The sequence below is a fragment of the Neovison vison genome, chromosome 1 (genome assembly GCF_020171115.1).
Source record: "Neovison vison isolate M4711 chromosome 1, ASM_NN_V1, whole genome shotgun sequence".
Classification (NCBI taxonomy): domain Eukaryota; kingdom Metazoa; phylum Chordata; class Mammalia; order Carnivora; family Mustelidae; genus Neogale; species Neogale vison.
In genome coordinates, this window is record NC_058091.1 from 181,493,787 (window position 1) to 181,514,878 (window position 21,092).

Consider the following 21,092-nt stretch of genomic DNA (forward strand, 5'->3'; position numbering starts at 1 on the left):
AAGTTATCAAATTTTAAGTTTGCATGAGGAATTCATAAACACCCTGTACTTATAAAACAAAAACAAAAACAAAAAAACCCCACCAAATCCTTCAGAAAATCTCATTCACAGGATGAAAAGTAGAGGTCTCCGTGTGACAGCTGTGATATTCTCCATGAAGCAGGACCTCCTCCAAGGGAGATGCCTGGTGGTAGGACTGCAACTGGCAGGCTTACTGTTCAGGAGTGAACAAAATTCTCAATAAACAGAAAGTAGTATTAAATAAATAAATAAAGTCTTTAAAAATATATAACCTTAAAAATTAAGTAAAGTGAGTTTATAGTTTCCTGATTGTTTTCTTTTCTACACACATTTAGGAAGTCTCATTTGAATATGGGCTTTAACTAGTGAGTATAGTCCAGAGAAGGGGGTTGCTATTAGGAAGACAGAATAATAGCCAGTTACTGTAAATAACTAAATGGACATAGTTATAATAATTATTTATTTTTTTAGAAGATTTTATTCCTTTATTCCACAGACAGACAGATAGAAAGACCACAAGCAGGGGGAGGGGGTGGGGGAGAAGCAGACTCCCTCACTGAACAGGTTGCCCAATGCAGGGCTTGATCTCAGGACCCCGGGATCATGAACTGAGTCAAAGCCAGATGCTGCACGGACCGAGACACATAGGTGCCCCTCAGACTGATTTTAGACACTTGGTTACTTCCCCAGTGCGGGGGGGGGCACCATTACTGGAAATACAGCACTACCAGGTCAATGTGTGGATTGAACAGAGGAAGCTCCTCTTCCATCTCCCCGCTCAAAAATCCATTTAATATACTGTCCTCAGATAGAGGATATATCAGATATTAAACTGATAAGAACAGATACTACACTTGATCTTAGCCAAAAGGCCAAGAAGCGATACATAGTTAAAATAATAATTTTTTTACTATGATGAGTGCTGTGAAGTGTATAAACCTGGCAATTCATGGACCTGCACCCCTGGGCTAATAATACATTATATGTTAATAAAAAATCAAAAATTATATTAAAAAATAATAATTTTTTTAAAAGATTTTATTTCTTTCTTTATTTGACAGAGACCACAAGCAGGCAGAGAGGCAGGCAGAGAGAGAGGAAGGGAAGCAGGCTCCCTGCTGAGCAGAAAGTCTGATGCCAATGCAGGGCTTGATCCAAGGACCTTGGGGTCATGATCTGAACTGAAGGCAAAGGCTTTAACCCACTAGCCACCCAGGCACACCTCTAATAATAATTAAAAAAAAAAAAAACAAAAAACCTGCATGACATGCCTTGAACAGTGTTAATGACTTTATATTTTTATTTAATTTATTTATTTAATTTATAATTAAATAATTATATTAAATAAATTAATTTAAATTAATTATAAGTCATAATATATTAAATTATAACTAAATTAAAAATAAGTTTATTTAATAAAATATATTTAATATATTTTATTTAATATAATTTTTATTTAATATACAGGGACACAATCCCTAAAAGGTCATATTCTTAGCCCCATTTTATTGGTGAGGAAGCCGAGTCTTCATGCAGCAAAATTACTTTCCTAAAAGGATATACTTTCAAATGGCAGAGCAAGAACTCAGGCCAAGTTTTCTTTTATTGTAAAGCCCTTGCTCTATGCTGTATAGCTTCTCAAAAATATCCTAAGGTACATCTTATCAAGTCCCTGACCACTTTTTTCCACCTATATAATACATTTAAATTGAAGGGGATTCAGTAGAATTTTACCAAACCTCCAACATTAGCCAACTTGACCATAGGCTATAAGGAAAATCTGTGATTTAACTTTAAAACATAAATGCCAGATGGCAATACACATCTGTTCCTAGCCTAAACTGCAATCGAGACTTTCTTAGGAAAAGGGGGGGGGGGCACCTGGGTGGCTCCGTGGGTTAAAACCTCTGCCTTCGGCTCAGGTTGTGATCCCAGGGTGCTGGGATCGAGCCCCACGTCAGGCTCCCTGCTCGCCAGGGAGCCTGCTTCCCATCTCTCTCTCTCTGCCTGCCTCTCTGCCTACCTGGGATCTCTGTCTGTCAAATAAATAAATTAAAAAAAAAAAGAAGAAAGAAAAAGGGGGAAAAAATCTCCAGACGAGGACCATTCACGGAGCCTTCCCCTCAGAAGTCATTGACTCCATGGTTGTACTAGCAAAACTGTACACCAGGGTTGTGTCTAGAAAATTCTGACAGAGGGCAGTGACAGCATCCACCCCAAAACACCTTTCCATCCTCTATCCTTTATGATAAGTCTCTTTCTTCCTTAGGACCAGATATAAAAGATGTGGGGCCCAGGGCAAAGGGGAAATTTCAAGAGAGACAGCAGACCGCTCAAACAGCACAGAGCTCAGGGAGACCACAGAGGTCGTGCTCCCATGAGGCCAGCTCTGTTTCTCCTTAACATGCATTCCTACAAACACGCACAAAGCCTGTTGGGCTTGGATGACTTTTATTCCTTTTCAACACTGTCTTCCATGTGTCCTTTGTGTTTTTGAATGGGGTGGCGTCCTTGGGGAGCATGGGCCTCCTAAGAGAGAGGCTGGGCCCTGCCATCCCATGTGGCTCAGTCTCCCTCCAGGGCCAAGGCCAAGAGCTCATTCTGGCGCCACAAGCAACATGTAACACATTATTCAGAAGTCGAGGATCTGATGTAACTCTCTGAACTCAGAGTTTCAAACTGAGACCTTGAAGATAATATGGTGTTTCTTAAGGGTCCCATATCACTTTAAACATAGCTAGCCCACAAGCATGCTTCTCGTTGGCTTGTTTTCTCAAAAGGAAACACATCTGTAACAAAAGGTGTCCGTATAGTGTGTCCGTTCATTCTCTTTCTTTCCTAAATCAAAAAAAAAAAAAAAAAAGGCACCACAGCACACACTTCAACTGTTTAGTCTTCTTTTTGTGTTTCAAAGGTTCCCCATTAGCTGAGTGGCACCATCATTTGCACCTTCTGTGCAAGGGTGAGAAACGCATTATTATCCAAGCCAAGGCTAAGGGTATTCTAGCAAGAAAGACACCCACTCGACAGAGAAAGGTTATGCAGAAAACCTCCTGCCAGAAAACTCACTATTTCCTTCTCTCTCTCTCTCTCTCTCATTTGAAATTCATGAAGATGAAGTACAGCTTTTGTTTCCCATCAATGAGATGAGCCTTAATACACTCTTGCCAAAAGCAAGCTAACACAGAGTAATTGTTTTTCATCTAAATTGCATGTCCAACCTGCTTAGTCTTCAAAGAACATAGATGCTACAGCTTTGATACCAACTGCAGAATGACAAAGGAGAGGGTACAAGGCACATAGGCATGATGAGAATTTTTAATCACCCCCTATCTATCAGCAAGCCCTGGAACTCTGGGGCAGTGAGAGGGGAGAAAAAACAGGAGATTATTCATAAGGTAGATAAGGTTCCATATTTCATTCGAAACCAACTCCTTTTTTTTTTTTTTTAGGGGGAAAAAGTGATTTAGAAGGAATTAAGATTCCCCAAGGTGTTTTTAATCTCTTTTCTCTCCAGGGCCATGTGCCTCATGTAGCACTTAAAAGGGTTTCAAAAATGAAAGTAAATGCCTAGAACACAGGAAAGAGATATCCATCTACACAAAGCATCTGCCTTTGTTTAAGAAAAAAAGTAGTTTCAGCTTTATGAACTTCACATCCAGACATTTTATAATTCGGACGCGTTAGGTTCTTACAGGCTTTTGCTCTGTGTACACTAAAGCCGACACATAGAGACAAAAAATCATCAATACCTAATGTCTTTTTAGGTATCAAACCTCCTTTATGTCAACGAGTGAGGTCATTTAATTGCACGTAACTGGAGAGGGTATGCAAGGAGTTCTATGTCATGTGAATAAAAACGCCCAAAGAGACAGAACACTCCAATCTGCTACCTGTTTACTACTCTTAGCAGGTAGAGATGCTGTCAAAAAGCTGGGTGGATTTTGTCATTGATCCCTGTGCTCCACTGAGTCACCAGGTACTGAGACAAAAGATTTGATTCTGTTTATTTTGTTTGTTCCAGTTAATTCAATTCTCCTTGCCTGGTTTAAACTTCTGTTTTTCTAATTACCTTGCTAAGCTCTACCAGGTCTGGAGTGCTGCTAGACCTTGCCTGCACACAGAGAACGTGGGTGCAAATGAACTTGCATCTTCGGCTGTCTGTAACTACACCTACTGTCCAATAGCATGTCAGCATGACAAGTTTTTGACCCTGGACAGCCAGTAATAATAGAAAGTATCTCCCAGGATACTGGCAAACAGGAGATAGGGTACTAGCAAGTGCATGATGAGGCTGAGGAAGGCAGAGCCGGAGAAAGGATGAGGTTAGAGATGTGGGCATGAGTGTCAGCTACATGGCTAAACATGCTATACAACATCACCGAAACACTCTGTGGTCAGGGGTCACTGGCAAACTCAGAGCCTTGGCCAATCTCGGAAATGATGCCTCCCATACTAAAAGCCCGTACTTTCAATTTCGGTGCTTTCCTTCTTACTGGAGAATCCATTTCAGTTTTGGGATAGAAACAACTCTTACACCCCACGATTATTAAGACGTTATTAAACACTAGAAGGTGTCGGCACTCTGCAAGGGCTTTGAAAACAGAATGTCAGTTTACAATGTTTACACTGCAGGTCTGGGTTTGTCTAGAGACAAAGTGAAGACAGGGAGAGATGTTAGATACAGACATTTACTAGAGACCCATCTCCTGGCCTATTCTAACACAGGTAGAAAGGCTCTAAGAAATTCCTGTGTAACTGTCTTCGTGATTTAGAAACTGGACACTACACCTATCAAGGTCCGGGTATTTCTCAAATACCCAACCCATTTATGTATTAGCCAGCAAGTTGAGACTCTTGGTTGTGGTTTTCAAAAAACAAAACAAACAAAAAAAAAAAACTTAAGAAAATGAAGGCATTTGGGGCACCTCGATGGCTCAGTTGGTTAAGCATCTGACCCTTGATTTGGCTTAGGTCATGATCTTGGGGTTTCGAGCCCTCAGTGGGGCTCAGCACTTGCCTTGGTGTCTGCTTAGGATTCTCTCCCTCTCCCTTTGCCCCTCCCCCTGCTCATGGGCAGGTTCTCTCTCAAATAAATAAATAAAAATCTTAAGAAAAAGAAAGAAAGAAAGCCTCGATCCAGACACTGATATCACCAGAGCTTGGTTTCTCTGTCTTAATTTCTTGGCTTTGTTTCCTCAAATGCTTCCTACATTCTTAGGCAGGCCTTTAGTACAGGTAGCAGATATGCTACCCCTAAGCTTAAACGGAGGCTAGGCAGGAAAAGAACATCTATCAACTTCAGATCATGATCTCAAAATTAGAGTTTGTTCTTATACCTTTAAGTTAAATTAGAAGAGTCAAACCAGTTAGTACTGTGTAGTAATAAGAGCCCCAAACTGAAATTTTCTTTTTTTTTTTTTAAGATTTTATTTATTTATTTGACAGAGAGAGATCACTAGTAGGCAGAGAGGCAGGCAGAGAGAGAGGAGGAAGCAGACTCCCTGCTGAGCAGAGAGCCCGTTGCGGGGCTCGATTCCAGGACCCTGAGACCATGACCTGAGCCGAAGGCAGAGGTTTTAACCCACTGAGCCACACAGGTGCCCCTTCTTCTTTTTTTTTTTTTTAATTAGGATTTTATTTATTTACTTGAAAGAGAGAGAGCATGAGAGGGGAAATGGTCAGAGGAAGAAGCAGACTCCCTGCTGAGCAGGGAGCCCAATGTGGGAATCAATCCCAGGACTCCAGGATCATGACCTGAGCTGAAGGCAGTTGCTCAACCAACTGAGCCACCCAGGTGCCCCCAAACTGAAAATTTCTGAAGAAGGCAATATTACTATGGCAGTTCTTTAAGGACAGAATCTCTATTTGGTCTTTGCTAAAATAAACTATTTCATTTTACACCAAACTCTCTTTGGCCGAATTCAACGGTGTCTTTAAAGAACATGATCATGAAAGCCCTATATTTTGCCCCAGTTTACAGGAAGACAAATCCTATGTACTAGAGGTAAGTACAATGCAAAGAGAAATGGGGAAGACAAGGATTCTAGCTCGGACCCCAGCAGTCTGAAAAGTCCTTTAAACCCTTTTGTGGCCATGAAATAAGAGTGCTGAATGAAGTAATTCTAAGTTTTGTTTCGGGTTCTGGAATGTTATGAATCCATGTAGTGCTGACCTTGCTGTTATAATGCTGCAGGTTTGGGGATTTTTTTGCTTTCTTGATATTATTTTTCCCTTAGCAAGGGAAACCAAGGGTTCAGAACCCTAAAAAACACTGACACAAAGTAGGTCAGAAACATCATGCAAGAGATGAGATCATTCAGAAGTTTCACAGGAAATAAGTAGCTAAGCCAGTAGTCCATTCTCTTGAACACTTAGCCGTTCCATGGGAAAATAAGCAAGCACAGAAGGCAGTGAAGCCAGCCTCAATGCAAGCTGAACACCCATGTATTGATCTTCTGTCTGCCTGGGTCACAGGGTTGCTGGTATACATTAAGTAGGGAAAGGACTGAAAATTACATTAATTCAAATGGCTAAATCAATATTTAACAATGCAGTTAGTGGTAGTTGACCTTAAATGCACCTTTAATAAAACAAAGGTGATTCAGGCCAGCATCCAGCATATGCCATTCAGAAATATGAATTAAAGCAGAACAGATACGTTAAAGAGCTCGACTAACACAGACACCTTTGCCGATCAGGCTGACGGCAAGAAGGTCGAAGCTGCTCTCTCAACAAAGGCAAGTTGAATTTTATTCATGGGATGCTGTGTCTTCATTTATCACCTCCCTCCCTTGTCTCAAGGCTTGGACAGCCTTGATCTCAGCATATTTAAAAGTAGGAAAAGGATTTCTACAGCTGTTTCCCCAGGAAATTGTAAATCTGTAGCGATAGCTTTGTAACCTTGAGCACACTCTTCAGGAGCAAACACAGACGTTACCGTTGTGAGTCCAGGAAGCCTGTCTTCCTGTAACCTGAATTGCATATATTTGCATAGAAACATATCAGTTTGGATTCCTCTTCTGTTAAGGGTGACTGAAGTAAGTTTGCTTATGTTAAAAAGGCTGCAGAAAAGGAAAAATAAAGAAGGAACAGATCAAGGCGATCTCTTCAAGATGTCAGAGGACAATCTCAGATGTTTATTAGCTATCAGGCTCACAGATGTGAGACTTTTTCAAAAGGCCTTGCTGTCTCCAAACTACTTTAAGCTATAGAGCGTTCTAGTTATCACTACTAAGGACTTGGTGGTAACTCTAAGGAAAAGGTCAATCTAAGAATCTATTTCAATATACCTTAAGGCAGCAGGAGGCTCTAGGGAATTCCCCTCAGGAGCAGAGGAAAGTTTCCATGATTTTGTGACCCAAAGATGCCTGGGCCAGGCATGCCATTTCCGTCATACTCCAGTTTGGTTGCAAGGACAAATGTGTAATAATTAGAAATCTCTCGTGAGACATTTCCCTTTAATTTGTTGTTTGGTGATGACTACAGTTCCTCTGTAGCCTGACTTCTCTCAGGTTTGTCTGCTGGTTACCATGGCAACATGGCTCTACGCATCCTAGGAGCTAAATCAGCATTCTGCCTCATGTAAGCTTCCGGCAGTAGAACTTCACTAGGAATCCAGCAATAAGTTTCGGGGCTGAATGTAAAACCAAATGCTGAAAATATGATGGTACACTTGAAAGGATGGAGGATATGACGGTACGCTTGAAAGGGTGGAGGAACATTCTCCACAGAATGAGATCACATTTTCTTTGTCATCAAGGACAGAAAAAAAATATGGGATCTCTCATTGGCTTAGTCACAGGCCCTCTGGTTGGGGTGGGAGGGGAGGGCAGGGTGCCTGCAATAAATGTTAGCGAACCCAGCTAATGCTGAAACACAAACAGAAGTTGTTTGTGACCCTAAGACAGGCAAGCAACAGCTTAGCTCCTGGGAATTCCCTCTGCCCAGCGCATCCCACATACAAATCACTAGGCATATCCACCTTTTCACAGAGCTTCTATATCCAAAGAGTGACTGAATTTTAAAATATTGTAGGAAATTCATAATGATAAGTACATAAATTTATACTGATAAATGCCTACATCAAAAAATAAGAAAGATCTCAAATAAATAACTTAACTTTGCATCTTAAGGAACTAGGAAAAAGAAGAATTTCTAAAAAGCCCCGAGTTAGAAGAAGGGAGGAAATAACAAAGATTAGAGTAGAACTAACTGAAATAGACACTAAAAAGACAATAGAGAAGATCAATGAAACAAAGAGCTGTGGGTTTTTTTTTTTTTGAAGATAACACAATATTGACAAATCGTTAGCTAGACTCTGCAAAAAAAAAGAGAGAGGACACAAATAAGTAAAATCAGAAATGAAAGAGGAGACATTACAACTGATAGAGCAGAAATATAAAGGATCATAAGAGATTACTCTAAGCAGTTCTACTCCAAAAAATTGGACAACCTAGAAAAAATGGATGAATTCCTATAAACAACCTGCCAAGACTGAATCATGAAGAAATAGGGAAGCTGAACAGACCAATTACTAGTAAAGAGACTAAATTAATCAAAAACCTCCCACCACACCAATGCTCAGGACCAGGTGGCTTCACTGGTGAATTCTACCAAATATTTAAAGATTCGATACCAATCCTTCTCAAACTTTTCCACAAAATAGAAGAGAAGGGAATATTTCCAAACTCAGTTGATGAGACCAGCTTTTCCTCAATACCAAAATCAGACAAAGACCTCATAAGAAAATATAGGCCAATATGTCTGATGAGCATAGATGCAAGTCTTCCACAAAATACTAACAAACCAAATTCAACAGTATAATCAAAGGATCAGACACGATGATCAAGTGGGATTTACGTCAGGCATACAGGGATTATTCAACATCTACAAAGCAATCAGTGCAACAAGCTACATTAACCACATGAAGGAAAAAAATTATGATCATCTCAATAGATGCAGAAAAACATTTGGCAGAATGTTAAAATCGGTTATATTTTTTAAAAAGGTCTAGATGAAAATTAAACAGAGTGTTAAAAATGATCAAATTAACTTACTTTATAATTTTCCTTATAGATTTGTTTATAATTAGACAAATTAGAACTCAAATAATTGATTACCATATTTCATAATTCCCAGCAGTGATGCCTAAAATAGTTATAAATTCACATTGATAGACCGGGCTAAACATTCAGGCAAAGAAGTCACAGAGATAACAGGGTCATGTAAATTACCCATGCAAATTATGAACTGCATGTAAATGATATTTTTTTTTTCCTTTTTCAAAACTATGCCAATAACCTGAAAATATCTATCAAAGGCCTTATAAGGGAGTTCTTCGTCTCTAGGAGGCTGAGGAGAAATAGATTATTGCAAGCCAAACAATCTCATTGAAAAACAACTCAAAATTCAGTCCTAATCATTTTTTAAAAATGTATTTTATTTTTTCAGTGTTCCAAGACTCATTGTTTATGCACCACACACCCAGTGCTCCATGCAATTCGTGCCCTCCTTAATACCCACCACCAGGCTAACCCATCCCCTTACCCCCTCCCTTTCAAAACCTTTACTTGTTTCTCAGAGTCCATAGTCTGTCATGGTTCATTGCCCCCTCCAATTTCCCCCAACTCACTTCTCCTTTCCTTCTCCTAATGTCCTCCATGTTAATCCTTATGCTCCACAAGTAAATGAAACCATATGATAACTGACTTTCTCGACTTAACTTATTTCACTCAATATAATCTCCTCCAGTCCCGTCCATGTTGATATAAAATTTGGGTATTCATCCTTTCTGATGCAAACACACCATTTCTTTAAAGAAAGATTTTATTTATTTATTTGAGAGAGAGAAGGCACGAGCAGTAGGGAGGGGTAGAGGGAGAGGGAAAAGCAGACTCCTCGCTGAGCAAGGAGCCTAACGCATGATTCAATCCCAGGACCCTGGGATCGTGACCTGAGCCAAAGGCAGATGCTTAACAAACTGAGCCATGCAGGTACCCCACAAACACACCATTTTTCAAGAACAAGATCTAACATTTGCCAAACTAATATCTGGATCTGAGATTCTGGTTAATCAAACACAAAACATGTGCACTGGTTAAAAAAAAAATCATTAATGTGTAGTACAGAGAACAGACACTCTCACTTCTAACCCATAAACACAGTCAGTCTCCTTCAAAGCATGGAATTTCATTTCAGGATGCAACAAAATTTTAGTAGTGTCAAGGGGCTTTCTGCTTCCACTGAAGATGGGGAACGACTGTTGGCCAACTTTTTCTGTAAAAGGCTAGATGGTAAATAATTTTTGCTTTACAGGCCATATGGTCTCTGTCACCACTACTCGATTTTTAGTCACAGGAAAGATGTAAACACAATGAACATGGCTGTGTTTCAGTGAAACGGTATTAATGGAAACAGGTGATGGGCAGGCTTTGGCCCACAGATCAAAGTTTGCCAACACTGAATATAGAAAGTCACAAGTGAAAGGTATCCTCACCCCAACAATAGGAGCAGGCTGAAAGATACTCAGAGAACACTTTTAGAGCCCATCAGAGAGCCAAAGTCCTTGGGTAAACTAACGAACTAAAAGCCAGAGTGACAAGCTCCTCTAAGAGAATCACTCATTATTTCACCTCTGGCAAAGCAGCAAGAAGAGGAGGAAACTGCCATGGAGGGGAATAAGGAAAAAAAGCTACAAATCTAACAAAATCCTAAAAGCCAAATAGGGCTGGTATAACAAGTTAGGGTCCCTGGGAGCTCGAGACACACAGAGTCTATAGTTAGTCATTGACTTTTTCATAGGCCAAAACCAAGTTGGCCTAAAAAAAAGTGGAAGAATGGAGAGAGATCTGCTCTGTGGCACAGACGTTACAGAGCTTCCCTGGGTCTGATGCTGGAGCAGGTGAACAGGAGAAACCTTCCAGCACTGGGAATCCCGTGTGAGTCCAAGACAGCAGCAGTCTCCCACTGAGGAGGGAAAGGAATGCTGAGAGATACCCAGCACTGAGGCAAAGGCACATGTGCCATGTTGAAGTCGCAGGGCAGGATATTTGAAGGAAACCATCTGAGACCCCAGCCCTCATGCTGAGGAGGAAGCAGCATTGAACCACGGGGGGACCTTGAGGCCTGAGGCACACTCATCATAACTAATTCAACAACAAAGCCCAAACTCAACTCCCTATGGACTAGATTGTCCCAAACTACCACTTTCATGGCCTGAGAGAAGAAGATGTATTTCTTCCAGAAAATAAGCATTATTTACTTCAGTCTCCCTCTTCTTATACACTCAAAAAACCAAGAACAAAAACAACAAGAAAATATGACCCATCATCAAGAAATAAAATAATAAGACCAGATGCAGCAGTGGCAAAGATGTTTGAATTATGAGTCTTGGACTTTAACACAATTGTCATTATACCAGAAAATAATGTTACTTATTTCTGCCACATCTGAAAAACAATCCAGTCCTATTTAAAGGAAAAATATAATAGAAGAGTATATAATCTTAACACATTACCCATAATCACTACAAAGAATAGATAAGATGCTACTGAATGAGGAAGCCATGCTAGAAACATTAAGCTTTTTAGGGAGAAGCTTAATTAAGTGGATAATGAAATACACCATTAAGACGAGGGCAATCTTGATAACAAAAAGGGTACTAAAAATCACTGCATAATTATTGAAATAATTACTGGCCAAAAAGAGGCTTGATTACATCAATAGCTCTATAAAATATTGCTATCAAAAATTATTCTCAAACATAAAATTTCTTTCTAAAAAAACTACATCTATGTATATTAAGTCACCTAGTACATATCCATTTTGTTCAACCTCTTGGCCATATGCACTTGCAATGCCACGTAACTTTTTTTCTAAAGAGTGTATATGCTATGGTGAGTTTATTAGTATTAATTTTTCATAAAATTACCTTCAAATCTTTGTTAAATTTGCATGGCTGGCTAATCAATTAAAACTTGTTGACACATTCAAGTGACTCTTCAATACAGATGATAATATTTTTAAATTAAAACTATATTCTCTCTAAAGAGACTGAGATACCTAATAAGCTCAGAGAAGACACTGTTAAATGGAAGATGGTCTGAACACTAAATTTTTTCTTATTGAAATACCTTCCATCGGTATTTTCACAGGTACTATCTTTTTACCTCCATACAATGTATACATTATCTCTTTCCTGTTTCTGATTTTTTTCTTTCTGTTCTGACTCTTCTAAATGCAGCAAAACCTTAGGATCTCTCATTTCAGTCCAGTCAGTACATAAACTTATCTTACCAAAAACACAGCTCCATCAAAAGATGCATCCAAAAAATTGAGATATTGCCAATTGCTTTAACAAAACTGCAAAATTAAAATTTGAACCCACTGCATTTGATTAAGTAGTTTGGTTATGCTCTTGTTTTGTAAGGATAACTTTCAGTGTCTTCTTGCTTGGTAAGTGTTGTTTCCAGTTATTGAAATTGGCTAAAAACTGAAGTTTTGATGTTAAAGTTTGTGGAATTGTTTGCTAGAAGATTTTAGCGGATTTTGAATAATATGCAAAAAGATATTGGGTGTTTACTTATAAAAATATTTAGTGTTATTGTGAGACTCTTAGGCCAGCTTAAAAGTCTATGTGAAGGCTCAAACATTTCCACAGTCTGATTAATGATGGGCAGTAGAGAGAGAAGGAGCTTTATTGTGCTTTGTGTATATCAGCTTTGCTACAAAACTTTTGTCATTCTCTTATCTTTGTGTGATAAACGACAGCTTTCTTTAAAGTTCATTATTTTCACGTTGACCTTTGTTACTGCATCTTACAGCATCACTGCCAACAAGGTCATTTGTGTCACTTTCAACAAAATGAAGCCACAGCAACTTCACTTTAATTCCATAAGTTGAAAGAACAAAAATTGAATTACTATTGGAATTACTGATTTCTGTTGGCAGCATCTGAGGACACTTACAAAATATTGGCGTAGATCACTGTTTGCACCGTTCTTCTGCTAATAGAGCCAAAGCTGTAAGAACTATGACTTCATTTTTGTATGTGCACAGGAAAACTTGAAGTTGAAAAGGAGCACAATTAATTTAGAGGAAGATTCATTTGATCTAAAGAAATGTCCTAAGTCACAGAGTAAATATACCTTCTACAGGGGGACATGTTAAATTGTTACCTTTGGGCAAAGTCTTTAAAACTACTAACTCTCCAAGTAGTTGCTGATGATCCTTTAGCAAATCAGTGTCTTCTGGTTTTGTTGTGGCTTTTTAATAGACTTTATTTTTGAGAGTTGTTTTAGGTTTATAAAAAGTTGAACAGAAGGTACAGAGATTCCCCATATGCCCCTTATACCCACAAATGCACAGCCTCCCCGTTATTAATATCCCCTACCAGAGTGCTGCATCTGCTAAAATCAGTGAGCCTACATTGCCACAGCATCATCAAAGTCCATATTTACATTAGGGTTCACTCTTGTTTTTGCACAATCTATGGGTTCAGATAATGTATCATGATGTATATTCACTATTACAGTTGAAGTCAGAGTGGGTTCACTGCCCTAAAAGTCCTCTGTGTTCCATCTATGTAGCCTTCTTCCCTCTCCATTGCAGCTACCACTAATCTTTTTTACTGTCTTCATAGTTTTGCCTTTTCCAAAATGCCATAGAGTTGGAATCAAACAGTATGAAGCCTTTTCAGATCAGCTTCTTTGACTTAGTATTATGCATATAAGTTTCCTCCACGGCTTTTCATGGCTTGATAGCTCATTTCTTTTTAGTGCTGAGTAATAGCCCAGTGTCTAGATGCATCATAGTTTATTCACCCATTTACATACTGAAGAACATTTTGGTTGCTTCTAAATTTGGGCCATTATGAATAAAACTGCTATAAACACCCATTTGCAGGTTTTTGTGTGGACATTAAGTTTTCATCTCCTTTGGGTAAATACCAAGAAACATGATTGTGGGATCATACAGTGAGAGTATGTTTAGTTGTGTAAGAAACTGCCAAAGGGCCTTCCAAAGTGCCTGTACCATTTTGCATTTCTACCAGCAATGAATGAGAGCCCCTAGTGCTCCACATTCACTCCAGCATTTGGTGTTACCAGCGGTCTGAAGTTTAGATGTTCTAATAGGTATATAGTGGTACCTACTATTGTTTTAATGTGCACTTCCCTGTCTTCTGCTTTTCATGTGGTCAGTGGTACCACTATGGTATTCATGGTGAATGGTAAATTCATTATCTAATGTATTGAGAAAATTTTCAGTATTTAATTTTTAGTATACATCTACTTCCATTTTTTATGTCATTGCAGACCAAAAGGTTTGCTGCAACCCCCAACTAAAAATTCTTCAGAGTAGCTACAGAAAGAATCCCACCCCACCCGCCCCCAGTGCTGTTCCCTCTCAGTGGAAAAGTTCCAAATGTATGTTTTGTACTACTCCCAGAGTTTCTCTGCACAGCTAAGCTCCAGCCATCTAGTATGGAAGATGGCTTAACTCTGCACCCTTTACTGGCCTCCTTCCTTTCTGATTCCCTTCCCTTCTACCTGACTAATATTACCTGCTATCCATAAATAAAGCATGTGCATTCTAAAGTTTGCCAAAACTAAGACCTTTGTAGATTTATACCATGAAATGAATAATGAACTCTCTCTATGCAAGAGCAGTTAGACTATTCTCTCTGTGTACTTCTATTTCAGCTTCCATTTCATGACCCCTAATCCAGAATTTCCTATTGATCCCACCTTAATGTCAAACTCATGGCTTCAAGCACTTTGGGCTGAAGCACTGGCCTCAGTGTAACTGGCTTGTCCACTAGGAGACCTGAAGCAGCAGCGGCACCAAATATGTCTACTACTGCTCCAAACTGTTAGGAGTTAGGTGTCTCTTGTTATTATTGACCAAGAACACTTTATTCTTATTCTTGAGCACCTTGCATGCTGGTCTCCACAGGGAGTTACTGGTTACATTGCCAACACACCTCTCATAGGTCCCACATACTTCTAGAAAAGACCATGGAAAAATCCGGAAACACAAAATGGAGGTCTACTTAATACCTCCCAGCTTCCTTCAAGACAACTAACAGTAATAAGACTTTGTCTTTAAGTGGAAAAAGAAACAGTACAAATGCTGAACTAGATGGGACACCAGGATGTTAGAAATTAACCAGGTCTATCTCAGGCAAACAGACATATCCTCTCTCAAACTTAATGAGATTCAGAAGTCACAAGGGCAGACAGTGAGTGCAGACTACACAAAAACCATTCACAGAATCCTTCTCCCATTACTCTCTCAGCTTCACCACTGGAACATTAGAGCACTTCCTCCTTGCACCTGTGTGTGGCCTCATGACCCAGTTCTAGCCGGGGATTTGTATGGAGATGCTACTGGGTGGGACTTGGGAGAAAGCTTCTCAGAAGAGGCAGATTGGCATGTCCCTTCAGCCCTTGGCCACTCAGACTTCACCTTTCCATTTTCTTATATTCAAAAATGATGGCTTGAGGTCCTGTAGCCATCTTCTAACAGTGAAGAATAAGGAATGATGGCAAAAAAGATGCCTGAATGCTTGATGATATTGTTGACATCGTGGAGTAGTCTCTGGACCTCTGAAAATACATATATTTACTTATTTATAATTCTTCTCTGTCCAGGTGGGTGCAGTAGGGTTTATGTCTATTCACAGTGGATCATTTTCTTAATTGAAATGCATCCAATTTCTTTCAACAAAAATACCTAACATTAATTGTACCTATCGAAGTCCTTCTCTCTCTACTAGTCTTTGTTAATTCTACTTAACTTGCCCTAAAATAGAACGGTGATGACTTATGACTGGTGTATGTCAAATCTACAGTGTCATCTGAATTCAAAAATTTTTTTAAAAATACTATCAAACTATCTTAATATACTTTTTCCTAATTAATGAGCATTTTTAGAGGTTGTCTGATATTTCGCTTTTATGCACATAAGTCATCACAACTTCACTGAAAACTGTTTGAGGGGAGATAAAGGATCATGCAGTTTGACTGACCTTGTGAAATTTGCCAATAATGAAATGGAAGCACTATGCAAGTTCTTTAAATTTTTCTAGTGTCACAAACTGTTAGAAATTTTTTCTTAAAGCTTTGTGTTTTAAATGTCTTTAAAAAGCTCTAAAGACTTTCTCTGATTCAAATCATCCCAAAAATTAGCTTGAAAAGTAGATTTCCTTCATTCTTAGATTAGTTTTAGGTAAACTGAATTTTATATCCCTTTAAAATTGTTTTAAGTTAATTGGCAAGAAGCCAGCTTTTAAAACTGTACAAATTAGCCACCCAACTTAGTTAAGGGGGAAAAAAAAAAAGCAAATAATTTATTTGAATCCCTCCCCCCAAAAGGCTAGCTGTTTTTTACCTCCCTAGAGTAAATATGCTTTTAAATGAGAAGATGATTGTAAATCACTGTGAATTGCTCATAGACAGTGTTATATTGTTCCCCTGGATGAACTTTAAGAGGCATCTCGTGATTTATGTATTTGTGATCAAAATAAAGACAGTTTTTACTGTGGGAGTAATTTGCATTTCATTTTATGTGTTTAGTCAAATGCTAGGTGCACGTGACCAATGTAGAGCGACGAAGAAAACAGAGGAATAGCAGGTCTCAGTGCTGGAATTCACCTGGTTTTGTAAGATCTAAATATGGATCACTTGATTGGTCACAAACAGGTCTGCAGGATCCACTTGATAATTTCTATGAATGGATCAGTCTTTTCTCTGCAGCTATGCTGGGTTACTGGCACGCAGGAAATGTGCCTTGTATATATCATTTCCTATATTCACTGCAGGACGTGCTCCTGGGCACAGAATTGAAATGGAATGACTACCATTCAAATGATTGTCTGACACCTCATAAATGGATAGCTTTTTTGGGAGACTAAGCCCTTCCGGTGATTACTAAAGAGAGAAGAGAGTGTCGATTTCCAGTATTTGTAAGCACATATTTAATAAGACAGCTTCTCAAGGGCATTTCTTTCCACTTGGAAAATCACTTGGAAAATACTTAGCACCTGTTTTTACAATCAGTATTGACTTGAAGGAAAATGCTTACAAATTCTTTCCAAATTATTTCTTCTACATTCTTCCTTTTTCCTTACTGTCTTCTCTTATTGACAAAACCAAAAAACAAACAAAATTTCAACAATCTCAGCTCTGCAGTAAATTACACAATGCTTCTCCTTGATTTTGAAGCCTCCCAGTTTGCCCTTCTAATTTTATCTGCTATGACAATTACTTGTTCCAGCCAAGTCACCTGAATTATACAGTCCCTAGATGTAAATCATGTGTTCCTGCTTCTACCTTGTCTTGCTGTTCTCCATACCTAGAACACTTTCCTACAACCTTTGCCCGTCATGATTCTACTCGTCTGTGAAGACATCTTCCAAATGTTACATCCTCAATGATCTTCCCAAAGGCATAGGAGCTCTCCCATGCTTAAGCCTCCTTGGTCTTTCATAAGGCTTCTTAGGGCTCTTGTTTGATTCTGTCATATAAAATGCTGAGGTGTGTTTTACATTGTTTCGTCAAGCTATCACACAGAACTAGAAAACACCATTTATTCAGTGGCAACTGTGCCTGAGATGGCTAGCTCTCTGCATGTTGGTGCTGAGTCCTCACCATGACCCGTATTACTATCCCCATTCTACAGATGAAGAAAAGCTAAGTGCAGAGTGGGGACTCAAATGTATGGAGTGACCAACAGTCTTGATTTGTATGGGGTGACCAACAGTCTTGATTTGCCTGACATGCGGGATTTTTCAGAGATGCAGGACTTTCAGCACTAAAACTGGGACAGTCCTAGGCAAAATGGGATGGTTGGGGTTCTACTTCTAGAACCCATGTTCTCTCAATGAACCCCTTGAGGGCACTCCTCACATCGAAAGCCTCATAGGTGGGAGAGGATGGCTATTACCCTCCAGCAGGCAGGAGCTTCCTCTCCCATGCACGTATCCCCTCCAGCCCAAATCATGGGCAGAACTGGGTCAGAGTGAGCTACTTCCCTTCTGGGAAACCCAGACTGAGCGTGAGCTAAAGGAGGTCCCCCCTACATCTAGCCCTGTTCCCAACTCCTCCCCCTAAGCTTAAGCTAGCTTCTCTCAGAGGCCTAACCGCCAAGTTTTGAGGACATTGATGTGTCAGTGGGTACTTAGCTAGATACCTCCCTATGGGGGAAACCCAACAAAATGCAGGTATTTGCAGAATGGCAAGAAGATGCTGGAAAAAATACATTTTACTCGAACACCTGATTGACCAAATCACTCAACCTCTTCAGACGTGTCAAGGGAAGGCCTGCTCCAAATATACTGAAAGACCCAATGCTAACAACTCTGTTCATCCAGACAAGAGCAAACAACAACCATTTGACATAAACTGGTCATCCAATACTATCTGCCCCAGAGAAACAGACTACCATCCCGAAACATCCTGGACAGACAATTTGTACAGGTGGAGACCAGACTGACATTTCCTGCAGCTTCAAGTAGAGTGAGTAGAGCTCTCTGTGGTTTATTTGGGCCCGACAAATAAACTCCAAGGCTCCAAGCTTCCAATCCTAGGACACTTGAGTGGCTCAGTCAGTTAAGCATCTGCCTGCAGATCAGGTCATGATCCCAGGGTCTTGGGATGGACCTTGAGAGCCCACATTGGCTCTCAACTCAGTGGAGAGTCTGCTCCCTCTGCCTGCTGCTCACCTGCTTTCTTTCTCTCTCTCTCTCTCTCTGACAAATAAATAAAATCTTTAAAAAAAAAAAAAAAAAAGGCTCCAGTCCTATCTACTCACTTGTGAAGACTATAAACCTATGGATGACCTGCCCTTTGCCCAGAACAATTAAATCAGAAAGTCCAGAGCACTGCACAGGTGAATATAAGGGGCACACAGGGTTCAGAATCATTGCTCTAAAGCAGTGACTCACTGCACTGCCCCTGGCTGGCATCACTGGCCATTTATTCTTATGCTAACAGGGAAAACTGTGCTGTAAGATCCAACAAATTCTGTGTTTCCCTTGACTGTCATCACAACAACAGAGGTGTCTCTGTCCATGGGAAAATGACCCAAGAGGGAGAGCTTGGGCAAGACAGGTTTAATAAGCTGACTATGTACTAGGAGATGCTTAACACAAAAATACAACTCTGTGATTCGTAAGCCACAGGATTTCCCCTATCGGTCTCCATTTTCCTTCACTGGAGGCAGCTCTGTCTTTGCTGCTTTGCAAGTATGTTCCCTACAGATGAAAGTCTCTTGAATGAGCACTCCCAGGTCTCCAATGTAGCCTCCCACTGTGATCTGGAGAACTGCCTCTCATAGAGCTATAATGGTCCTAAACCCTATGGTAGATGTTTTTATGTCCCAGTCTAAGTTATGCCAGAGAGACTCGGTCTTCAGTTAAGTATCAGCCTCCTGTTTACACTCATTAATTTGGGCTCTGGAAGTTGGTAAAAAATTTCAGAACATTGTTTTGTTAATTTCAAATAATTTATAGAAAAAAAATTATTGGACTGATACTCTGAAAATGTTGTGGTCTGAATTTTCTAACATTTACTTCTTAAAATTATCCTAATCACAGTAATTATTTTTCTAATGTTACATTAAAAGTGGCAGTTTAAAATGTTGGACAGGAAGATGATGTGATTTAATGAAGGGCATCTTTCTCCACATTGACAGGGATGTTAAATCTTTTTTTTTTTTTAAGATTCTAATGTGACCTAATTACTTTAATTTAAAATTCTGGGTATGCATGTTTTATTCATGACTTTCTAGATGATTGAGAAAGTTTTTGCAGCTCCTTTGAAGCTCTAACTTTGGAAATATAACAAATAATGAAGCCATCATATTTTCAAAATGCTCAGATAGAGGAGACTTTTGAAAGACAGTTTAATTGTGAATCAAAGCTTAATCAGCTGCTGTGAAATGAGCTTTTAATTATTACATTGCCCCTGATGTGCTAGAGTTCAGCAAGGTTAGGAGAATGACCTCAGACATATTTCCTCTGAAAGGGTAGAATGTGTTTTCCTTTGCAGCATATCACCTTGAATATTCAGAAACCAAGTTGTTCTTCTTCCCATGAAAATATTTCTCAGAAACAATTTTCCACACTAACCCTTGGTTAATCTCACACAAAAATTGAAAAGTGTTGCTCATTTTTCTTTTTATAAAATGCATTATTTTTGCAGTGGACATAATGGGCTTCTGAGACAGAATACTCACCTACTCCCCACCAAAAGTCCCCATTTTCCAAAGCAGTTGGTAAATTCATTAAAGAGAATATGAGAAAGGGTGCTCAAAGCATCAGTCTTTAGATTTCAAAACTCTGGATCAAAATAACTGGTTTAATTTTAAGTGGCTAAAGGTAATGCAGATTTTCCAAATGGGGGAAATGTGGGTTTGCACAAGGAAGCTCTCTGGACAGCCAGTGCCTGCCGTCTCCTGAGGTCAAGCTCAACTCTAATTTCCATTTTTAGCAAGTAGTTATCTGCTTGAGTTGAGAGTGAAAGAAACACAATGTACACAACTTCTCAAACATTCTGCCTCCAGTGTAGACACCTATACCTCTGTTCTAATTTCAGGTCACTAAAGAAAACTCAGAGATCTGAACTTAAACATTCAAACATCTAAAAATCATAAGAAAATTAGTACATCATCACATGCCGAAAGTAAAACTCAGAATTGATTTCAATTCCATTATCAAGATTTTCCTTTAGACTGTAAACACACACACACACACACACACACCCCAAAGCAAAATAAAAAAAAACAACCCAACTTTTGCCAAATGAAAATCTAGGTTCTACTAAGAAATCAGCACTCACATCGTGACCTCATCTAAAGCTCTCTCCAAATGAGTCTGAACTGAACTTCCAGTGCAATTTTTAAGGAAGGGTGTTTAACTCACTTACGTGAAAGTCAAAATCTCTCCGTTGCCTTAAATATATATATTCAATCAAATCAAAGAAACAGGTGTAGATGTTGCATGAAGCATGACTCAGAGTTCCTACTGACAGTTTTCCTTTTTGAGGAATGCAAACAACCTGAGGCTCATT

The 21,092-nt window shown here is 39.3% G+C and overlaps 1 non-coding gene across 1 annotated transcript; it reads right to left on the minus strand.

Moving 5' to 3' along the window:
* Positions 1-715: 715 nt before the first annotated feature.
* Positions 716-905, minus strand: LOC122896800. The gene has a single exon (XR_006382436.1). It is a non-coding gene; the product is annotated as a U2 spliceosomal RNA (small nuclear RNA).
* Positions 906-21,092: the final 20,187 nt, after the last annotated feature.